Source organism: Oryctolagus cuniculus, chromosome 6, assembly GCF_964237555.1.
Source record: "Oryctolagus cuniculus chromosome 6, mOryCun1.1, whole genome shotgun sequence".
NCBI lineage: Eukaryota > Metazoa > Chordata > Mammalia > Lagomorpha > Leporidae > Oryctolagus > Oryctolagus cuniculus.
Window position 1 is genome coordinate 16,430,430 of NC_091437.1, and position 23,332 is coordinate 16,453,761.

General features: G+C 46.6%; 1 protein-coding gene across 2 annotated transcripts in view; it reads left to right on the forward strand.

Moving 5' to 3' along the window:
• Window positions 1-1,080: 1,080 nt before the first annotated feature.
• Window positions 1,081-23,332, forward strand: part of MEGF10 (multiple EGF like domains 10) — a 171,589-nt gene continuing 149,337 nt past the window's right edge. For both annotated transcript variants that reach the window (XM_051844159.2, XM_002710085.5), the window contains exon 1: window positions 1,081-1,775. The gene's annotated coding sequence lies outside the window, so the exon portion shown is untranslated. The remainder of the gene's footprint in view (window positions 1,776-23,332) is intronic.

The window sequence follows — 23,332 nt, forward strand, 5'->3', positions numbered from 1 at the left end:
TCTGGACCCATTAGTTCTAGATGTCTTTGTCCTTGAGCCGCCTGGTTTGGGTCGGGCGCTTACTTCTGCACAGGGAAAAGCTGCAGCGGCCAGGCTGTCTCCAGAGGTTGCACGTGTGTGGCAGGAGTGGCCCTCCAAAAAAAAATGGAGGTACCGTTAGCAGAGAAGAGCAAGATGCCTGGTGAATACACACACACACACACATACACACACACTCTTCCATGTGCATCCAGGTAGCACAAGGAGAAGGAACATGGTGGGTCACTCACTCCCTCCAGACAGAGTTTGGAGTCTTGACTATTTGCTGGGGGCTGTTACTGAACAGGGACGCACACACCCCTGATGGTTCTCTGAAAAGCAGGTGTCATGGGGCAGGCACCGAGGCTCACTTGGTTAATCCTCTGCCTGCAGCATCCCATATGGGCACCGGGTTCTAGTCCGGTTGCTCCTCTTCCAGTCCAGCTCTCTGCTGTGGCCCAGGAAGGCAGTGCTTGGGCTCCTGCACCCGTGTGGGAGACCAGGAAGAAGTACCTGGCTCCTGGCTTCAGATGGGCACAGTGCACCGGCCGTAGCGACCATTTGGGGGGCGAACCAACGGAAGGAAGACCTTTCTCTCTGTCTGTCTCTCTCTCACTGTTTAACTCTGCCAGTCCAAAAAAAAAAAAAAAAAAAAAAAAAAAAAAAAAAAAAAAAAGATGTCATGTTCATGTAGGGAAGGGAAGCCTGGTAGGAGCATCGGGCCGGGCCCACCCTGCTTTGTTGCTCTGAGGAGGGGGGCAGAACTCAATGTAAGAGGGGACTTGCTAGCCTTGGGTCGTCCAGGCGCAGGACAACGTTGAGTCTGGAAGAGGAAGGTGACAGAGAAGCAGCCTCCAGCACCAGCCACACATGCCTTTCCCGGTGGTAGCGCTAGGCCCTGGGGCGTCCCGGGGCTCGGCGGCCGGTCGGCAGAGGGAGCCATTCCCCAGGAAATGCGCGCGCCTCGACGCGCCGAGCGCCCCGGGAGCTCGCGGCGCGTCCCGGGAGTCTCCCCGCGCCCGCCCGCCTGCCCCACCTCCCCCTCGGCGCCGCAGCCACATCAGCGAGCCCTGGCACGGCGGGGCCCCCTCCCCTCCTCCGCCCCACATTGGCTCTCCTTCCACCCGGGAAGGCTGGGGACGCGCCGTCAACTCCGGCCCGACACTTGGGAGCTGGCTTCGGTCGCTGATCTCTGTAGACGGGCTTAGACGACGGGCTCACACTGCGCAAGAGTCAGGTCTCGGACAGACAACCGCCCCGCCACCCCTTCGGTCACCCCCCGCGGACGCCTCAAGGTTTTCCAACTTGGTGACGGGAGGCGCTCAGCCTGGCGCAGCCCGCGATCCGAGTGCCGGATCCGGCCAGGAGGATCGTGCACCGGGGACCGCGCGCGGCGCCAAGCGACACCCCCCAGCGGCCGCTGGCCCGGCCGCAGCAGCTGCAGCAGCGGCAACTGCTCGCACCCCGGGCCCGGCTCGGGTTACTCCCCTCCTCCTCCAGCATCCCTGGCCAGACAGCGGAAACCTTGTTCAAGTTTGCAGCAAGTACTTTCCCGGGGCGTCTGGACACGCACTGGGGACCTGCCTCCTCCCGCGTCTCCAGCTCCACGGCGCCTGGGGCGCTTTCTGCTGGGACGCGCCTCTCCTCCTAGGCTCAGCGCACTGTGGCGAGCAGAGTTGGCGTCTCGGCCGGCAGTGCGTGCAGACCAGACCGGGGTAAAGAGGTAGCGCTGCGAATCTCAGGATCTCGGGAACTGGGTAAGAGTTGGGCAGACTCAGCTTGGCCGGGCGCTGGACCTTGGCCGGACGCGGGGAGGCTCCTTAGGGGTGGGGGTCTTGTCCCTGAGCTTGGACATCTCGGTGCAGCGTGCGGTGGGGTAAAGCGGGCTCGGTCTGCGGTCGCTAAAGGCGACTCAAGGGTTTATTGTTGCTTTGGTTTTGGTTTTGTTACTGGGGACTGCGCGTGGCGTTCGTGGAGTGTTTTGCATGGGGGAAGAGACTCCCTGTACGCACTTCGTTTTGCACCATCTCTGTCCTTGCGTTGCTATGCCTGTGTGTGTTCCCTTGACGGCTGGCTTAGGCGGATGCAGGAGAAGTGGAGGGAGTGGGAGAATGAGAAGCAGTCTCAGACCAGCCCTTCCTTCCAGATCGGCAGTGTGTCTCCTCTCGGACCTTCCTTTCCCGGCACCTGCCATTCGGATTGGGTGCGTTGACGCCTTAGGCTTGCCGTGCCTTCCCGCCTTCTCAATGCTTTTTGGGTGTCTGGGCCGCAGGCTGGTGACTTAGGGCAGGAGTTCCTCACCAGGACGCCTGGCTTCTCGCGTTAGACAGGGAGGGACCATTCTGGAAGCTACAGTCACTTACAGAAGAATTGCCCCGCGTTGGTCTTTGGCTTTGAGATTCTTCTGATCCAGGACTCTGAGGCCTGCTTTGGGGAAACATTTCCTTCTTATTTCTCTTTAATGACAACCACTGAGTAAACAAAATGCCATGTTGTGTTTGCTGCTTCTTTAAGGGTGTCCTGCCTTGAACACCCAGATTGGTTACAGAGAGGTCAAGGTTTGCGACTTTGCTGGGCACCTTGGTTATTCTTACTGCGCTTAGGCAGTGAGGACCAAGGCGGGATTCCTTCCCCGTGCTTCTTGCTTTCCTCGTTGGCGTCCTGGGTTTCACTTAGCGTGTAGTCTGCAGCATACAAATGCCTCCTTTCTTACAGAGGCAAAGACTGGGTGAGGTGATGCCACCCAGCAACGCCATCGTGCTGACCTGTGCCCTCAAGGGGACTTCACGGTGCTGTTTTGCCAGTGAGAGGTCCAACAGCTGTGTTGGTAAACCTGAGGCTGGCAGCCCGGATTCAGCTCTCAGCTCTGCCACTTTGCAGCTGTGTGACTTAGAGACTTAGTTTACCACTCTGTCCACATGTATAAAATCAGCGTGATAATGAGTGCTTGAACAAAGGGTTGTTAGAAGGACTGGATGAGTTAGTACATGTGATGCGTTAATGAGCCCGGTGCATAGATAGTAGACGCTTGTTAACTATTGTTATTATTAATACCATTATGCAACTAGCATTAGCTTTTATTGTATTGCCCTGTTATAGTTTTATTAGCTGCCAGTAATTGTTACTATTTGGATGGGCTGTGGAAATCGTGTTGTCTATGAGATCCACTCCCTCATAGGCTGTGTTTTGAGGTCCAGCTTAGACATGGCTTCTGTATTGCTGTCTGTTGGGAACTTTCAGTGGATAAAGCAGCAAGGTGGCAGGGCTGGGATTTGTAGGGAGTGGTTGGTGGTTGGGTACCAAAGGGTGCTTGTAACAGATTAGGAGGTGGGAAATCTGAACTCAGTCCACACCTGTGCACTTCCTTAGAGACACTATGCGTTAGTGTACTTCCTTTAACCTCTTTTTGGAAGCCAGTCATTCGTTGAACAAATATTAAGTATCTATTACATTTCAAGTGTTTTTCTAGGTTTTATATTATTTAAATTCTTGGCTTTGTTTGAAAAAGAGATAAGGCTGATTATGATTTGCCCTGCGCCCCTCATTTTAGGCACAACAGGGCTTAAGTGACACTAGCATTCTGTATATTAAATCCTCAATATTTTTTAGAACAATGAGTTCAATGCCTGTGAAAATACATGTGAGAGCACATTGAGGAGTTGAAGAAATTATTCAGCATGACACTAGCAGGTTGCTTCCGCATGTGTGCGTCTGTGTCCTCACATATGAACTTGGGTGGGTTGTGGGGAAAGAACGGAATAACTTCACATGTTCTACTGGCTCTGAAATCCTTAAGCGAATTGCCTCACTTCTTTGGTGACTGCTTCGGAACCTTTGCACATTTGTTTTAGGTACATAAATTATGTCATTTCCACCTTTGCCTATTATTCAAAGTATGTCAGCCATAAATAAAGGGAAAAGCAGTTAGTTCTGCTTGTATGAGTGGACTTCACAAAATTTGTGGAAAATTGGAATTAAAAGGTAAGTTTTGGGGCTACTGTTGTGGTGTAGTGGGTTAAGCTGCTGCCTGTAACACGGGCATCTTTTATCAGTGATGGTTTGTGTCCTGGCTGCTCCACTTCGATCCAGCTCTTTGCTAAGGGCCTGAGAAGAGCAGCAGATGAGCTTGGGCCCCTCAACCCATGTAGGAGACCCAGATGAGTCTCCAGGCTTCGGCCTGGCAGTTGGTGCCATCTGGGGAGTGAACCAGCAGGTGGAAGAACTTTCTCTGTCTCTCCCCCTCTCTCTGTAGCTCTTTCAAATAAAAATTAAATTGTTTTTTTTAAAAAGATACATTTATTTTGGTGTGCTAACAAATGTTTGAAATTCATGCATAGTTCTTTCATTAAAAAAAGGTTCATGGAAAATTCATATTATAAAAATGCCATGCACAGATTTCAAGATTTTTTGCACCAAAATAAACTGATCTTTTAGTTCCCATTCTTCCATGAGTATTTTGGAGTATCCTCGTGTTTATCCTTTTGTTCTTAGTCTTTGGTGGGTATCAAAAACATGGAGGGGTAGCTTCTTAAAAAAAATTGAGATTGAATTTTGAGAAATTGCCAATATTTGAACTTTTTGACCTCAATAAAATGTCAATTTCATCCTCCTCTGCCTTGATTCAGATACAGTAAGTCTAGGGTGAGGTGTGAGAAGTTCTGTTTTCATACAGGTTCAAAAGTTGGTTCTTCTAATGCAAAACCAACTTGCACACAGCAGTGGATTCACCTTTTTCATCATTGTCTGCTTGGCCTAATAGCACATTTCTTATTTTTAAAAAAATTTTTCAAAATATTTATTTATTTGAAAGGCTAGTTACAGAGAGAAAGTGGGAGAGAGAGGGAGGGAGGGGAAGAGAGAGAGAGCTTGCTGTTTCACTCCCCAAATGGCTGTAATGGCCAGAGCTGATCCAAAGCCAGGAGCCAGGAGCTTCCTCCGGGTCTCCCATGTGGGTGCAGGAGCTCAAGCACTTGGGCCATCCTCGGCTGCTTTCCCAGGCAGGTTAGCAGGGAGCTGGATCGGAAGTGGAGTTGCCAGGACTGGAACTGATGCCCATATGGGATGCTGGCACCGCAGGCAGTGACTTTACCCACTTTGCCACAATGCTGGCTCCTAATTGCACATGCCTTTTTTTTCTTTTTATTTATTTATTTATTTATTTTGACAGGCAGAGTGGACAGTGAGAGAGAGAGAGAGAGAGACAGAGAGAAAGGTCTTCCTTTTGCCGTTGGTTCACCCTCCAATGGCCGGCGCGCTGCGGCTGGCGCACCACACTGATCTGAAGGCAGGAGCCAGGTGCTTCTCCTGGTCTCCCATGGGGTGCAGGGCCCAAGCACTTGGGCCATCCTCCACTGCACCCCCTGGGCCACAGCAGAGGGCTGGCCTGGAAGAGGGGCAACCGGGCCAGAATCCGGCACCCCGACCGGGACTAGAACCCAGTGTGCCGGCGCCACAAGGCGGAGGATTAGCCTAGTGAGCCGTGGCACCGGCCTGCACATTTCTAAAATACAAACCTGATCATGTTGTTTCTTTGATGAAAAAGAATCTTCAGTGACTCACCAGGTGGTGAATGGTGACATCAGTGTTACCAAGGTGTTTGTTGAAAAGAGAGACTGTGAATCTGGGACGTTAAGGGCCAGAAATCTGCATGTTAGGCTGGTAGACGTGACCTGAGGCTGCATTTGGAGAAACACTGGCTGGTGATGTAGACAGACTTCTGTATTGTGAGATACAAGAACCACCTTCACACTGTCATTTGTTTATTTAGTTTTGAGATTTATTTATTTATTTGAAAGGCAGAGTTACAGAGAGGCAGAGGAAGAGAGAGAGGTCTTCCATCCTCTGGTTAACTCCCCACATGTCCACAATGACTGGAGCTGGGCTGATCCTATGCCAGGAGCCGGGACTTCTGGGTCTCCCATGCCCATGCAGCAGCCCAAACACTTGGGCCATCTTCCACTGCTTTCTCAGGCTGATAGCAGAGAGCTGAATCAGAAGAGGAGGAGCTGGAACACCAACTGGCATCCATACGGGACGCCAGCGCCACAGGCAGAGGCTTAACCTACTAGACCACAGCTGGCCACTGCACTGGCTTCTCTACTTCTCTGCTCCCTAGTCTGCAGCCCCCACTGACCTTGATCTTGTCACTTTTCCCTGATTCCATGGCACCTTTTGCTGCTCTGAGACCTAACTGTGTTTGCTGTTTTCTCTGACAGAAATGTGCTTTGCCCTTCTTTTCTGTCTGAACAAGTACTTACCACCATTTGTATTTAAAGATACAGTCCAACTCAAAGTTCCCCCTAAAACTTTTCCTAATTTATGTAAACTTAGCAGTATCTCAGAAGAGGTCCTTTCATAGCACGTCTGTCACAGTGTTTCAGCAGTGTTTGTAAGCTGATTGTTTACCCCCATCTGATTGGTGTTGTCCTCGTTCCTTATTCGAACTTCTTATCCAAGTGGCTGGCACGTAGTGTTACCGGTTTACTTCTTAATAAATTCACAATATTAATAAGCCTTGTGGGTTCTTGCCTCATATTCAGAGAATTCTGAATACTGGCACAAATAAACCCGGCAGCATGATAAGTTTTAAGCTTTTTATTTAGTGAGAGAAATACCTAGGAGAGTGAGGGCCCTATCTAGCAAAGAAAGGGAAATCTGGAGTCATACTGAGCACCAGGAGCCAGCCACGTGGAGGAGCATGCAGGCCAGGAAGCATGGGGCGGGCGGCCCCAAGGCCATGTGCCCTGAAGGTGTGGGGGCAGCAAGGGTCCACAATGGTGAAAAAGGGCATATGGCTGGGCCCACCATTTCAGGCCTTTAATCCGCTTCCAAAGGGGAATGGTTGATTAGTCTGATTGGCCAGTGGGCACACAGGTGTGGTCAGGTAGGGTGATAAGATCACACAGTGGGGGTGGTGAAGGTGGGGTCTTCCTGCTCACAAACCTGATCAATTTTATCCTGTATACCTGGCTACATCAATAGTAGTTGCCTAATGAATGCTCTAAGAGTGTAGAAGAATGAATAATTGATAGGCAACATTTTTATTTTCTTTAAAGTTCTATTTATTTTATTTGAAAGGCAGATTTACAGAGAAAGGGAGAATGAAAGAAAGAGAGAAATAGAGACTGTGTGAGAGAGAGATTCCATCTGCTGGTTTATTCCCAGATGGCCACATTGGCTGTGGCTTTGCCAGACCGAAGCCAGGAGTCAAGAGATTTGTCCAGGTCTCCCGCATGGGTATAGGGGCCTAGGGACTTGGGCCATCTTCCACTGCTTTCTCAGGCGCCTGTATCGGAAGTGGAGGAGCCAGAACTCAAACCAGTGCCCTTAAGGGATGCTGGTGTTGCAGGTGGCAGCTTAACCCACCGCACCACAATGCTGGCCCCAGGAGACATTTTCTTAGCACACAAAGTGGTTGGGACAGTCACCACGCGTGTGTTGAGGGTTGTGGAGAAGCCAGTTGATAATTTACAGTTTGGCTGGTTATAGTCTATAAAGTTAACCTGACGTGGAAAAAGGACCAGATAGATGACCCCAGGAGGACTTATGAGGCACCAGACACCTCTGAGTTAATGTCACCCATACAGCATATTGGCAGGCCTGTAGTAAAAGAGCTGCATTTATTCTTTGAGATGATTTTGGATGTGAATGACAGCATCACAGCACTGGAATGCAAGTGGCAATGCCAACAAAAATAATTCACTTCTCCCTGTACTTTTCAGTTTGGAAAACACTTTTGCATCTATTTTTGTATTTGATCAGAAACAGGGTGACCGGTTAAGTACCATCTTTTCTACTTTCCTAAAAGGATGCATGTCTGAAAATAGGTCTGAAGATTGGCAAAAGACCATGTTTTAGGGATGCTGGCCCCAGAGCGCCAAATACACTGTCAACTTTCTTATTATACTTTACCATTTAGAAATAACATTTAAGATATACCCCTTTCTTTAAATTTCTATAATTTTGGTTTTATTTTCCTAATTTAAACAATAGTCTGCCCATTTGATTTCAATAGATGTCTGATTCATTGTACATATTTGCATTTTTTGCTATGTCTGATAACTTCTAATTTTGGCTCACTAAATTTATGAGAAAAATACTTCTCATACTTGTTATTAGGTTTTTAACTTTTTTCCATTTTCCATTCCTTTTGTGTAAAATAGAAATACATAGTAACGTTTGAATAAGCAAATGCATAATTTCCCAGGGAAGCGCAAAAAGGGTGATGCTGCAGAATTTGAACTGTTGACTCACAGGCAGCTCCCACACCCACAGGAACTGTTCCGTGCATTGGCTGGTGTAGGAGAGTCCCCATGACATAGGACAGTCTCAAGAAATATGGTACAAATATCTGAATTGTTGGTCTTCAAGGCAAGTAAAGGGGTGCCTGAAGTCTCAGTTTCTCAAGGGTATGAATCCAGTATTGTGTTTTAAAAATTAGCGTGGTTTTAAGAGTTCTCATAAGATCCATTGAGTTGTGTTGATTTATCTTCTTTTGCAAGTCGGTCTCTGAAGTGGACTGGTTTCCCCTTAGTGTAAGCCTACTGCTTTTTCTGCCTGGACTCTTGCCAGTCTTAGTTAACTGATTTTCTTACCTCTTCATTTATTCTCTCTCTGTATATCTGAACTTCACAAGAATTTGAATTTATCTCTTGTTTCTCTTTTCTTCACCATGTAAGATTCTCTTTCATGTGGTCATTCTCTTTGTAAGCATAGTTATTGTAGAAGATTAATTCAGAGCCCTGTGTAAAAGGATGCCTCATACTATGGAGAAAAATTAAGATAAACACCATTGTTAGTTTATTTTATAGAACTTTATTTGTAAAACTTCAAGTCGCCCGTGAATGTTGTTTGGTAGTGCACACTCTGCCATTAGCCAGTCTGGAAGGTGTGAATGTGATAATATATCCTGTTATTATCGCTGTTCGTTTCTAGTGATTTCCTATCCTGTTTCATTTCCAGTGATTTATACTCCTAGATAAAGAAACTATGTAAAGCATTTTAACCACCTCAATTTCCTACTCATAGGGCGATAAATTGTGTTCTTCCCCAGTTGGAAGACAAAGAAAGCAGTGTTTCAGTATGGAAACCCCATCTTGATAGGTACATGTGCAGGAGATTAACATCTGTTAAAAACATCTTATCTTTGGGAGCAAGGAGACCCCATCTCAAGGGATGATTAAGTGCCTTGTCATCAACATCTTGTCTACCCTAGATGAGTTGTACAGATTGGCTAATTCTAAACCATAGCTGCAGGTGGTGCTTCTCACCATGAGTCCTTTAAATACCTTCTCGTAAAGGATCTTATTTTTCTTTTTAAAGATTTTTCATAGCACATTGAAAATTTAAACACAAATTGAACTTATTCTTCATGGAAGGAAATAGGATGATGGAATCTTTGAATTGGGTCAGGAGAGTAATCCTATAATCAAAACAAACAAATAGCCATCCCCATTGATATCTTGGAAAAGGTTCTTTATTTATTTTGGATGAGGAATTGGTGGAAAAATGTGACTTTAAAAAAATCATTGGCTTCAGTTTTATTCTTTGCTTCACATCAGATAGTTATTAGATATAGGGTATGTATAATAATCAAGAAATTTTTGCCTTAAAAAAATTCTAGATTACAAATAAGTTACACCTGACCAGGTAAGTCTGGGAATGCTGTGAGAGCCTCCGAGAGAGGGTCCTGTGTCCCTACCGGAAGGTTCCTGGCAGTGTGCAAGGGGGTATTTGGATGGAGTGGGTAGCTCAGGTTGGGAAATGGGCTCAGCAAACAGTCTTGTGGGGGCAAGACTGGCAGGACGTTGTCCTTGTATTCATTGTAGTGATGAATGCATCCCACTGGAGTAGTGAGTTAACACTTGAGCATCATTATGCAACAGCCACTTACAGGGCAAGGGAACTAGATTCTTCTTGGCCCCTAGCACATGTGCATGAAGGAACCCTTCCCAGAGCCCTCCTATGATTGTGTTACATAAACCAGATGTGATTTGAGGACCCCATTGAGATACAAGCAAATGTTGGCTGGAATCTTCCTCCACTTCCCCAATCCACGAGAAGATGTGAAATGAGAATATTTATTTCTTGAAGCCATTAAGGGAATTCTTAGGGGTAGGGATGGCAGACCAGGCCCATACATCTTCTGGTGGTATCAGAGCTGAATTTGTAGTTTTTCCTAAGGAGTTGACAGTCATCCTGCCACTCTACCACCCTGTGACTCTCCAATCATAAATATCACTCCAAGTCTTTCCCTTCAGAGATTAACTTGACTAGTTGACTTTTAGGGCTTGAGACTATGGGAAAAGTTCCTATCTAAAACTTAGAAGTAAATACTAAGCATGTGTGCTTTGTGAAACTGTCCATGCCAGCACTGGACCTTTCATAGCACATATCCTCCTCTGAAGGCTTCGACCTCTGCCAGGTGGCTTTCCTGCCCCCTTTCTGTTCTCCCTGCACCTCCCTTTCCCCTGCTCACTGATGATCCACTCCTCTCACCCCAGCCCCAAGTTCCTATCATCTTCTGAGAAGCTGTTAGGATTTTTAAGTGTGCCTGTCTCCTTTCCCATACTCCTTGGTGCCCTTGTCTTGCTCACCTGTGTTCTTCCCAGATGTTTTGCTGTCGACACTACGATTTGCCCTTTCCATACCCTCCCTGCTTCAAGTTCACCCCCAAAGCAGATGTGCAAAACCAAGTAGAGGCAAGGACAGCTGTTTGGTGCAGCAGGTAGGACACCACCTGCGGTGCCTGCATTCCCTGGGAGAGTGCCTGGTTGGAGTCCCATCTCCTCAGCTCCAGACCCAGCTTCCTGCTAATGTGCTCACACTGGGAGGCAGCAGGTGATGGTTCCAGTACTTAGGTCTCTACCACTCTTGTGGGAGACTCAGTTTGAGTTCATGGCTCCTGGCTTCTGCCTGGCCCTTCCCTGGCTGCTGTGGGCATTTAGAGAGTGAAGCAGTGGTTAGAAGCTCTCTCTCTCTCTCTCTCTGTGCCTGTCTCTCTCCTTTCAAATAAAATGAAAAGAAATAAATAAAAAAAGATAAATGCTTGAGAAATCTGGCCTATGTCTTCAAACTTGAGAAGCATGAGATTCACCCGCAGGTACCACCTCCCATGGATTTTGATCCAGTCCAGGTACGGTGGGATATGTGGATTTTTATCACACTGTATTGATGGAGTGCTCCGTGGAGGCCCTGTGTTCCTTGTTAGGGATATAGTGTTCTATTCAAAAGCCGTGCCTATTTTTGTTTTGCTTTAAATTTCAGTGATTTGGCCAGAGGGTGGGGGTCACAGAGCATAGGCAGTCTGTGAGAACCTGTGCCTCTCCTCTGTGCTTAGAGGGACAATGGCCGTAATACAACGCTGTCCATGTGACAGCCGGAGAAAGGGGTCCATTGTTCAGGGCTTGGCTGATGGCTCATTCCACTCTGGCCAGCCCTTCAGCTGAGCTAGGAGGCCCCAGGGAAACAGACGCAGTTGAATCGGAGAGACAAAGAAAGGAGGTCAAGGCCTTGCACAGTTCGACTACTTGCAGCAATGTGTCGCACTGAGGAATTGGGAAGGCAAAAAGGGATTTCAGGGAAGCTCCATTCATTTGCTGCTTTCGGAGCAGCAGACACGGTGTTATGGGAGCACAGGTCTGTTGGACCTCCAGTGCGTGTTTGGCCAGGGCAGATCATTTTCTGCTGTGGTCCACTGACTTATCAGATGATAGAGTTGTATTATAGAGTTTAAAAAAAAAGTCTCTCTCTGTTTGTTGTAGGCAATGGCATACTTCTCAGCTCCCTTTCTCAAGTCTCATCACATAGGTGAGCGATCAGAAAGCTGCCTAAACCAAGGCCTGTGCCCTAAGAGATGGGTCACCTGTGGAGTGGCTCTGGGGAGTGGTCACCAGGCATTTGATGTCTTTTTAATTTCCTTCCAAGTTCTGCATCCAGAGATCATCTGTGAAGGTGTGGATTTGGGGGATTTGACATATGATTAAATCCATTATGAAGTTATCAGTGTGTTTTGACAGTGGTGAAACTGGGAGACCCTCCACATGTCTTTCAGATACCACCACTTACTCCCAACTTCCAGACTGGATTCTAGCCCTGGAGGGAGGGAGTTTCAGACTTCCTGTAAATATGTAATCCTGAGCTCAACAACGGGGTTCATTCTTTGTGCCAGAAGATTCAGATTCAAGGTCCCAGCCTTTGCAAAGGTCACAGACTTTTTGCAGAGGATTCTTGTGTTAGCCTGGTTACTCCCTTTCTGAAGAAGTATGTCATTCTTTCAGGCTTTGCCTCTGGGTTCCTTTCAAAGGAAACTTGGTCTCTAGTTCCTGTGGACATTGGTAGGAGGCTTTTCTTTGTTTCTTTCTAAGTTAGGCACAAAATATAGAGTTGGGGGATGGAGGGAAGCCTTGTCTGGAGAGCCCACTTCCGTCCAGGGTTCTGGTGACTGATACCCTCTGACCGGCGGGAAACCTTCCTACCCTTGAGCTGAGAGATGTTCTGACTGGGGGTATCCGACCTGTGATTTGCTTGAGGTCACTTAACACTCCTTGTAATTGAGTCTCTCATTATCCTCTGATTAGAGATCACCCTTGAAAATCCATTAAGGAAGGAGAAGCAAGCGGCATGCAGAGAGGTAGGGGCTTTGTTCTCTGTTATGATTCCACTCCCTCATCGACCTGCAGTTTGTTTACACTTTGCTACAGGGTTCTTTGGTTTGGCCAGGGGTATAGATGGCTTTGAAGTGGAGAAGAAGGGCAGGAGGCTTCACAGGTGGCAAGAAGGTGGTGTTAAACACTCTCCTGATTAGTTACATAATTTCCGGTTCATTGTCATTAAGGTACACATGGGCTCTGGGTGGGTAATTTAGAGAAAGTCATCCCTCAATGCTTGGAGGTATGAGTTCCAGGCAAGTTATATGTTGTCTTTTCTTGTTGTCACTTGTGTCCCAAGTAGCACATCTAACACTAAATGCTTGCGTAATTCCTAGGTTAGGGGCCAGTGCTATGGTGTAGCTGGTAAAGCCACCGCCTGCAGTGACGGCATCCCATATGGGCAGCAGTTCTGGTTCCAGCTGCTTCACTTCCAATTCCAGCTCTCTGCTATGGCCTGGGAGAGCAGTAGAAGATGGCCCAAGTCCTTGGGCCCCAGCATTCATATGGGAGACCCAGAAGAAGCTCCTGGCTTCTGGCTTCAGATGGCTTAGCTCTGGCGTTTGCGGCCAACTGGGGAATGAACCATCGGATGGAAGACCTCTCTCTCTCTCTGCCTCTCTTCTCTCTGTGTAACTCTGACTTTCAAATACATAAGTAAATCTTTTAAAAAATATACCCAGGATACTTTCTGGGACTTAGCTTGATGTCAGAATTAAAATTTGGTCCAGGGAGGGCTTCTAGGATGCTGGCATTTTTAGGTTGAATTTGGATGCTTGTTGTATGGATGTAATATGGTTAGAGACAATTTATCGGTCTGTTCAGTTTTTATCCGTGCTGTTTTCTTGGTATATATTTTACACTCCAATAGAAATGTCAGTATTTAACATAGAATTAAAACTCTAGCAGTGACAAGAAACAAGGGGTGAATTCTGCTGCCACCTGCCATGTAATTTGGATTCTGGTGGCTGGGAGGACCTCAATTTTTAAGTAGCATGGATTCACCCTTCATGTCAGAAGAGCTGTTGAGTCTGAAAGCCATGGGCCAGCATCAGCCAGCAGTTGTTACATTTTTTTTTCTAGGCTGTGAATGGTGTGCTTAAGAGGTTAAGAATGTTAGCAGAACTCCAACTCTTTAGAATCTGAAATAAAAGCACCCCTCCAGGTTGTCCGAGGGCTCTCATTGCCTGCCCTCCACCGTCTTCCCATCATTCCCTGCTCTCATTGCCTGCCCTCCACTGTCCTCCCATCCAGTGTAAGTGGGCGGGAAGACGAAGGGAAAAACTCTGTGGATCATGGAGGCTTTTCTGTATCTTTAGGTGCCATCTCTCCTTGAGTCTAAGACTGGGCTGCTTTTCTTCTTCTCTCCCGTTTTCCTCATTGGGGTGGAGGAATGTGAGGTATGGGGTCCTGTGTCTTCTTTCTCACTTATTTCAGCCGTGACTTCCTAGGCTCCAGCATGACTGCCATTCTGAAGGCAGAATGGCCCTGGGAGCAGCATGGCGTGTCCCACCCCACTGCAGTCTGTAGTCCATGTTCCACCAAGAGCACCCTGTCCTCATTCATCATGGAGCTGTGTAGCTTCTACCAGTGTGGGTCATTGCACTTGCACAACAACCCAGCTGGCCTTTATAACATGGAGCTGATAGCCTCCAGTGAAAAATGTCGGGACAATTTTACTTTCTGTTTATTTTTGAAAAGAGAATTTGGGGCTCTTGGCCTTGAGATGGGTAGGTCACATCTGTGAGAGGTCTGGATATATGTTTTGTGTGCTCCATTTTGGGCACTAGACTAAAAATTAAATATTGATTAACACAAACACATGCAATGAAAGCTGTAGACTAAGAGACAAGATTTTGATGATCTGGGTCTACCTTTGGCCTTGTTACTTACTGTATGAAATAGGACAACTTGGGTTTGCCTTTCATGTCTGCCTCTTAAAGCTTTGTGACCTTGGGCAGGCTACTGAAGCTCCCTACACCTGCTTCCATCACCTGTGAAATGAAGATAGTACATGCTTAAGAGTGTGGCATTTGCTATGGCAGCAGGTGTATAGTGTATTCTCAATGAATACTAACAAATACTGTGGGCTGTTACTTAGCACAATGTAACATTACAAAAGGGGAAAAGAATTCACATGTTTGGGACTCAAGTGGGTTTATACATTGCATTAGTCATCTTTCTGTTACTACAGTGAAATACCTAAAGCAACTAACTTTATAAATAAAGAAAATTTAACTTTATAAAGAAAGGAAATTTATTTTGGTTCCTGATTTTGGAGGATCACAGTGTAAGATCAGGCACTTGTGTTCTTGGCAGAGTGCTGAGGTGGAGCAGGGCTTCCCATGGCAAGAGGGAGTGCACAGGAATATGTCTGTGTGGTCTCTTAGAAAGCCACCAGGATTGGACACCAGGCCCCTTTCTTATGAGCCAGTCTACAGAAGCACCTCCAGGGACTCCACCTTCAGATGCCATAACTAGATTATGTGTTCTTCCTCTTAGTACAATTAATGTAAATCTTTGGAGGCCAAGTCTTTAACACATGGGTCTCTGGGGTACATTTAACATCCAAACTAATATTCAAACCATAGGGTACTTCTTATGAAAGAATCATTCAAGTGCTTAAATAAGATCCTATTCATTAAGTACAGAATTTAGAAAGCATTGTATTCTCTTACACAAAATATGAAAAAGAGATTTTGGAATACAAAAACAGTTAAACTTATGAGTATAAAATTTTAAAAATATATTTATTTATTTATTGGAAAGGCAGAGTTACAGAGAGAGGGAGAGACAGAGAGAGAGAGAAATGTTTCATGTACTGGTCCACTCCCCAAGTGGGTGCAGGAGGTAAAGCTGTGTGATCCAAGGCCAGGAGCCAGGAGCATCCTGTGGGTCTTCCACGTGGGTGGCAGGGACCCAAGCACCTGGGCCATCCTCTGTTGCTTTCTTAGGCTATCAGCAGAGAGCTGGATTGGAAGTGGAGCAGACGGTCCATGAACCGGCGCTCGTATGGGATGCTGGTGCTGTAGGCAGCAGCTCCACCCACTATGCCACAATGCCAATTCCGAGTATAAAATTTTTAAGTGACGATAGTATTTTACTTTAAGAAAAGTTATTTACATTGACAATAGGATCAGATAAGGCTGCCAGTAATTTATTCTATAGTAAGATATCAGCAGAATTAAAAATAGGTGTTCAAACAAAATCTTGTGTTCAAATGTTCACAGAAGCATTATTAGCAACAACCAAACTGTTTTTGGGGGGTGGAAACAGCTCAGATGTGCATCGGATGATGACTGGTTCAGCAAAATGTGACATATCCACACAGTAGAATGTTACTCATGCTTAGAAAGGAATGAAATATCATACGTTGCAACATGGATGAACCTTGAAAATATAATGTCAAGGAAAAGAAGCTGGACATGAAGAACACTGATTGTGTATTTATAGGAGAGGCAAATCCATAGAAGTTAGTTTATTGGCTGGCAGGGGTTGGAAGAAGGGAGAAGTGAGGAGAAACCCTCTGAGGTTCATGGTTTCCCTTTGGGGTAATGGAAGAGTCCTGGAACTAGATAGTGATGATGGATACGTAGTGACAACGGTTGCACAGCATGCTGAACATGATGAGTTTTAAGTTACGTGAGCTTCATTTCAATTAAAACATTTTGCACCTTTAGAATTATGAAATGTGTCACATCTGTGTGGAATGTGCCTGACAGGATGGTTGGTTGCTGTCTATTCTGTGTCCGCTGTGCGCCAGCCTGTATCGTATACTGGGGAGAAGAGAGAAGACACAGCCTCTGCCTTCAGCAGCTGAGGACTGTTTACGAAGACAGGAAAGGAGGAGAAGGAGGGGAGGAGGAGTTCCAGGTGAACTCATCCCAGAATATCACTGTGGGGGCCAGCGCTGTGGCGCAGCAGGTTAATGCCCTGGCCTGAAGCACCGGCATCCCATGTGGGTGCCGGTTCTAGTCCTGACTGCTCCACTTCTGATCCAGCTCTCTGCTATGGCCTGGGAAAGCAGTAGAAGATGGCCTAAGTCCTTGGGCCTCTGCACCCACGTGGGAGACCCAGAAGAAGCTCCTGCTCCTGGCTTCGGATTGGCACAGCTCTGGCCATTGTGGCCAATTAGGGAGTAAACCATCAGATGGAAGACCTCTCTCTCTCTCTCTCTCTCTCTCTCCCTCTCTTCTCCCTGTGTAACTCTGACTTTCAAATAAATAAATAAACCTTAAAAAAAAAAGATCACTGGGTTTGGTACCAAAGAAGGCTTCTTGGAAGACATAGGACTTTGGAAGATAAGTGGGCTTCAGGTAATCAAAGAGACAGAGCACCCCAGCTGGTAGCAGTGTGCTTGTCTGAGAGAGGGGAAGGCAAGGGTAGGGGCTGACAAAGATGGCTGCAGTATGGGGTTTGTGTAGTGGAAGGTCAAGAAATAGGCTGGTGGGCGTTTGGCGCAGCAGTGAAGATGCTGCTTGGGACACCCACACTCCACACTGGAGTGTTTGAGCCTGTGTGCCAGCTCCGCTTCCAGTTCCAGATTCCTGCTAATGGACAACCTGGGAGGTAGTAGACGATGGCTCGAGTACTTAGGTCCCTGCTGCCCGCATGGGAGAGCTCGATTGAGTTTTTGGCTCTTGGTTTCAGCCTGGCCTAGACCCAGCTGTTAAGGCATCTGGGCAGTAAACCAGCAGATGGAAGAGTTCTCTCTGTCTCTCTGCCTTTCAAAAAAAAAAGTAAATAAATAAAATCCAAGAAATAGGTTGGAAGTGTAGGTTGGAGCCACATAGGCAAGTCCGTGTAAGTTGTCTGTGCTTGCTTAAATCCACCAGAAAGGATAGCAAAGGTTTATCATTGATGATAGTGGCAGAAAATGAAACAGAAAATGAGAATTCAGAGAGTATTTCAGTGAGTTTGTAAATTTAGTGTAATCCTTTGTTTATTCAATATATATTTACCGATCACCATTATGTTCCATATTATCATCTGCTAAGGTTACCTAAGGTAAACAAGTTGCTTGCCCTCTTGGATTTGGGTTCTGATGAACTCCCCAGCATTCACTGCTGTGTCCAGGGGACAAATGCAGATGGAAAGTGAAGGCTCCTGTGTGCTGTCATAGGGTTGTTTCTACCATGGGTTCTAGAAACGGCTTTGCAATTTGAATCCTGACTCACTCCATCACTTACTAGATGTACGGCCTTGAACACGTGAGCCAGTTACTGTTTGTTCAGTTTCTGTATCACTTAGGTAGGAATAATGACACTCGTTCTCTCATAGAGTTGTAGTGAGGGTTAACTGAAATAACAAGCAAAAAGGGCTCAGAACAGTCCCAGGCATATAGGAAATGTTCAGTAAGTTTTGTTTTATATCTGATTGATTAATTTCTTTTTACTTAAGTTCACCAGCAGTAGACAGCAATGGTTTATCATTGATAGTAGCAGAAAAGGAAATAAAAATGGAGAAGATAATTATGAGACTATTGCAGTAATTCTACTAAATTGAACATAATCCATTATGTTATATATATTTTATAGAGTATAAAGAGTTATCTAGGTCACTTTTGCTTTTAATTCAGTGAGTTTATTCCAAAATTCCCATGTATTATCTCTTAGGTTTAGACTGTCTTTAATATGCCATACTATCTGGGATATGAACTTACTAAATTAATAAGCTTCCAAACTTTGCCTTAAAATTAAGCCTACAGCAAAGTTATTTTCTTCCACCAACCACAGTCTTGATTTAAGCTTTGGCAGGAACTTATAGCTAGTGCTTGTTCTTTGTTCTGAAGAATGTCTTGAAACATCCTGTCCTGAGGGTACTGCTGGGTGGCAGGCAGTTGGTGAGAAGGAAGGGACCCTACTGATGCCCCAGACTTTAGCACCTCTAGTCCCGCCCACTTGAGCATGAGCTCAGGTGGAGTTGCATTTCTCTGTTGTACTTCATCAGCAGCACCACAGGTCCCCTCAGCTGTCTGTGAAATAACCATCCATCAAGACTGCATGAACTCGGGAGGCTCTTTGGTCTCTGGCATGCATTGATTCTAGAATGTGAGTCTCCCAAGCGCACAGGATCCATCTTACATTCTTGTTCATCACCAAAGGGTCCAACGTGGTGCTGTGGATAGAATTGTGTCTTCCCCAAATTCCTGTGTCACAGCTCTGAGCCCTTACAGGTTTGGAGATAAGGCTTATGAGGAGGTAATCAAGTTAAACGAGATCATAAGGGTAGGGCCCTGATTTGACAGGGCTGGTGCCCTTAAAAGAAAAGGAAGGGAGACCAGCACACGCACCCTCTCTGCTGTGTGAGCACTCAGTGAGAAGGAGGCCATGGAAGAGCCGGGGAAACATCCTTACCAGAAACCGAATCGGCTGGGGCCTTCATCCTGGACTTTCAGCCTCCAGAACTGTGAGAAACTAATTTCTGATGTTGTCAAAGCCCCACACCAGTTGCATCTTGTTATAGGAGCTTGGGCACACCACGGCATTCACAACAACAAGACGTGAACCTAATTACACGATTATTTAGAACTGTGGGAACAGATGAATAACATGCAAAACTGAACCTGACCTGTCTCCTGATGCTCATTCGTCTGAGCAGTCTTGCCTTTACCTCCTACCTTGTACCAGTACAGTCAAGTCATTGCATCGTTGCTTGATTAAAACTAGCCCGAGACCCCATCTTCCTTCTAGTGCTTGCTCACGAAATGTGAAATAGTCAGTAGTAGGGCCGGTGCTGTGGCACAGCGGATTAACACCCTGGCCTGAAGCGCTGGCATCCCATATGGGCACCGGTTCTAGTCCCGGCTGCTCCACTTCTGATCCAGCTCTCTGCTATGGCCTGGGAAAGCAGTAGAAGATGGCCCAAGTCCTTGGGCCCCTGCACCCACATGGGAGACCTGGAAGAAGTTCCTGGATCCTGGCTTCAGATCAGCACAGCTCTGTCCATTGCGGCCATCTGGGGAGTGAACCAGCAGATGGAAGACCCCTCTTTCTCTCTCTCTCTCTCTCTCTCTGCCTCTCTTCTCTCTGTGTAACTCTGACTTTCAAATAAATAAATAAATCTTTAAAAAAAAAAAAGAAATAATCAGTAGCTAGTGGGAACCATTGTTGGAAAAATGAGATAGAGGAAAGAGCCTGGGAAATTTGGTCTTTGGACTTCCAGTTTTTGAGCAGTTGGCTTCGTAGCTGGTATAGCAGAGAATGCAGCCAGATTGGCAGGGTGAGAGGATGATGGGAAGCTGAGCAGCCAAGGCTGGCCGGTGAGGTAGTGATTGACGTGGCCAGGAAAGGTGAGGTGTTCCTAGCGTTGAGCAGAAGAGCTCCTTCCAGAGGGGTGATGGCCACACCTGACCCTGGCCCAGGTGCAGGTGCAGGGAGCACCTCAGTATAGCCCAGCCGGGTGATGTGCTTTCACCCTGGTGAAGATCAACCTGCAGCAAAGGTGCTTTCTTCCTCCATTCAAAACAAAACAAAACAAAAAAAGCTCTGCCAAGCAGGGGCTGGGGAAGAAGCAAACCCTTGCCTTCCCTCAAGGCGATATGTAAATGACGCTTTGTAGTTCTGTCGGTGCAGCCACTGGGGACTGTGCAAAGGCCTCGCTACAGCTTGCATTGCTGTGAGGTTAATTCTTATGAGCACGACCATTCTATATGCAAACCCACCAGGTCCAGTGGTCCACCAGCGCAGTGGTCTGCGGTGGAGGACATTGTATTGTTATGAAGTCTGAAGACCTTCAGGAAGTGATCACCTAAATTAGCTTGTAGAATTTCAAGCGTGAGCTTACACACAGCCCTCTCTTTAGAGGAAAGCACTCTGATCTTTCTGGATGTTTCCAGAGTTCAGGTGTGACAGGTAGGCAGAGACCCTAGCTGTCTGCCATGCTTTGCTTTCTCTTTCTTTCTTTCTTCCTTGCTTCTCTCTCTCCTTCAGATTATCAGTATTTGAAAGGCAGAGTGACAGAGATGGAGAGACACAGGGAGATATTCCGTCTGCTGATTCACTCTCCAAATGGCCGCAGGAACAAAGAACTCTATCTGGGTCTCCCACATACGTGTCAGGGGCCCAAGCATTTGGACCGTCTTCTGCTTTTTCTCAGGTGCATTAGCAGGGAGCCGAATCGGAAGCAGGGCAGCCAGCACTTGGAACCGGCATGTCAATATAGGGTGCTGGCACTGGGAGTGTGTTTAACCTGCTGTGCCAGGACACCAGTCCTAAGACAGTAACTGTTTCCACACAAGGAGGATTTCTTGCAGGCGGAAGGAGTATTCTGTCCAGTTGGAGAAACTGGAAAACCATTCTTCATTGCTCTCCCAGATTATGCTTTTTGGAAAACAGGGCCATGGAATTAGGGTCAGGCTGGTGTGTAGATTCATTCACAAGCATGCAAGAGAGACCCCAGCATTTTTGTGGGTTGGTGGCTGACTGGCCCCACTTGGGCTTTTTTGATGGTAGCTATGTCACTGCTGAGAAGATGACAAATTCCTGACAGGTAGATTTTTCAGGACAAACTGATATTGAGTGAAGAAAGGGCTGTGGAAGCTAGCCGAGTTTTGACCCTGTGCTCTAAGAACTAGTTCTTTAAACACAAGTCGCTTCCCATTCCCTGTCTAGGAGTTGGATTCATCGCAAGAAGAACCCCAGGTAGAGGAAACCCCTGTCAGTGTGTCCCAGGAACCACTGTGTGGCTCCTTTCATGAGGCTGTCCTGGAGGTGGGAGGAGTTAACTGGGCAGCGCTGCCTGGCTTCAGCTGCTGTGCCCAAGAAGAGAGAGCTGTGTGTTGGTGGTATCGTCCATTCATTCATTTGAGCCCAGCAGCGGGTGGCTGCTGGGAAGTTAGGGAAAGCAAAGATACTTGTGGGTGGTCAGCACCAGGCTTCAGGTTCACTGTTGAAGACTTGATAGGGAATCGAAGGTTAAACACAAGAAGTGCAGGTTAAGCCCAGCTACATGAGTATATTTTTGGGGGGGTGGGGGAAAGTTTTGGGAGTTGTGTTTCATTGGCTGGGTGCAAATTTAATTTGAGATATGCTTGATGCTGAGTTGTGTGTGTGTGAATGGGGAGGATCATTCAGGTTTAAAACTCCAGTGTTACTCAGACACATGTCTGTCCTCTTTTTTTATCTTTATTTTTTAGAGTTCTATTTACTTATTTGAAAGAGTTACAAAGAGAGAAAGAAAGAGATCTTCCATCCACTGATTCACTCCTCAAATGGCTGCGATAGTCAGGGCTGGGTCAGACTGAAGCCAGGAGCTAGGAAATCCATCCAGGTCTTCCACGTGGGTGGCAGAGGCCCAGGTTCTTGGGCCATCTTCTGATGCATTCCCAGGCACATTGGCAGGGACTTTAACTGGCACTTAACTGGGATGCTAGTGGCACAGTGGCTTAAACTGCCGTGCCATAGTGCCGGCCCTAGCTGTTGACTTTTAAGGTCTCTCAAGTTACAAGTAACTTTTTTATGTGTTCTAATCTGGGTGCTAATAAAAAGCACTGACAGTGATACAGATCTCGAGGCTAATGTCACTAATACATTACAATGCATGCTGTGTTTTGTTTTGCCACGGCCTTGAATGAAACAAAAAATGAGTCTAGATTGAGAAGAAGAGTGTGGTTTCCCCAGGAGCACTGTTAGATAACACAGAACACCTGGAAGGGATGTGGGTCTGGCGCCTGCAGCCCTGGGCCTGAGTTCTGATTCTGCCACACTGCTTGATCTTAGACACCTAGGAAAACCCTGCATTCCCCTGGTCTAGGGCTCAGTTCCTTTACTTACAACACAGAGATCAAAAAGGCCCTTGCCCACCTGTGAGCTCGACTAGGAAGACCCAGTGCCTGGGCTGAGGGGTACCTCAGAATGGGCCGATGGGAACGATGCAGGCGAAGGCTCACAGCTGGCAGCACCTGGGGTGAGCCGGCTTTGCCTGAGTCGGCCGTCTGTCATGGAAGAGGTGCAACTGTGGATCCAAGAGCTTGCTGTTTCTGCCCCTCCTATGACCCAGAGAATCTGAGGAGGACTTTTGTGACTGCTGTGTCCCCGGGGTCTTCCTTTGTGTCAGCTTCTGGTTAGGCAAAGCCCAAAAGGGTTCCATGGAGCTCTCTTTTGTTTCTTTCTTTAATTTAAAAAAGCGTTTTTCAGTGATACAGTTAGAAGAATCGAATGATATTTCCCCTCCCCCCTGCCTTCTTTTCCTTCCCCCTGTCTTCATTCATTCATTTCGGGGATTACGTATCTTTAATTTACATTATACTCTAGGCTTAGTGCTCCTCTAAGTAAAGAGTTCAGCAAGAAAAAGGTAAAAAGATCCTAGTTTAGAGGGAGTGTAGGCAAGGGCTATGGACAGTGACCAAATGAAAAGACCATTTCACCCATATACAACAAATTCTAAGATAATCACAGATCACTAAAACGACAGTAGTATGACCTTCTGAACCGTTGGTTTGACAAGGATATAAAGCAAATCCTTGCCCGATAACATGTAATTTCAGTCAAATCTCAACATTTTGCTGACTTAGACCAAATCTAAACCCTGAAGACACATTTTCTTCCATTCCACCATAACGGATCCTTGAAGAAATGTGTAAAAATGCATTGTGCTGTCTCTGTTTTTTGAACTCACACTCAACTTTTTAAAAATAGGAATCATAGGCTTTAAAAAGTCTGGAAAGT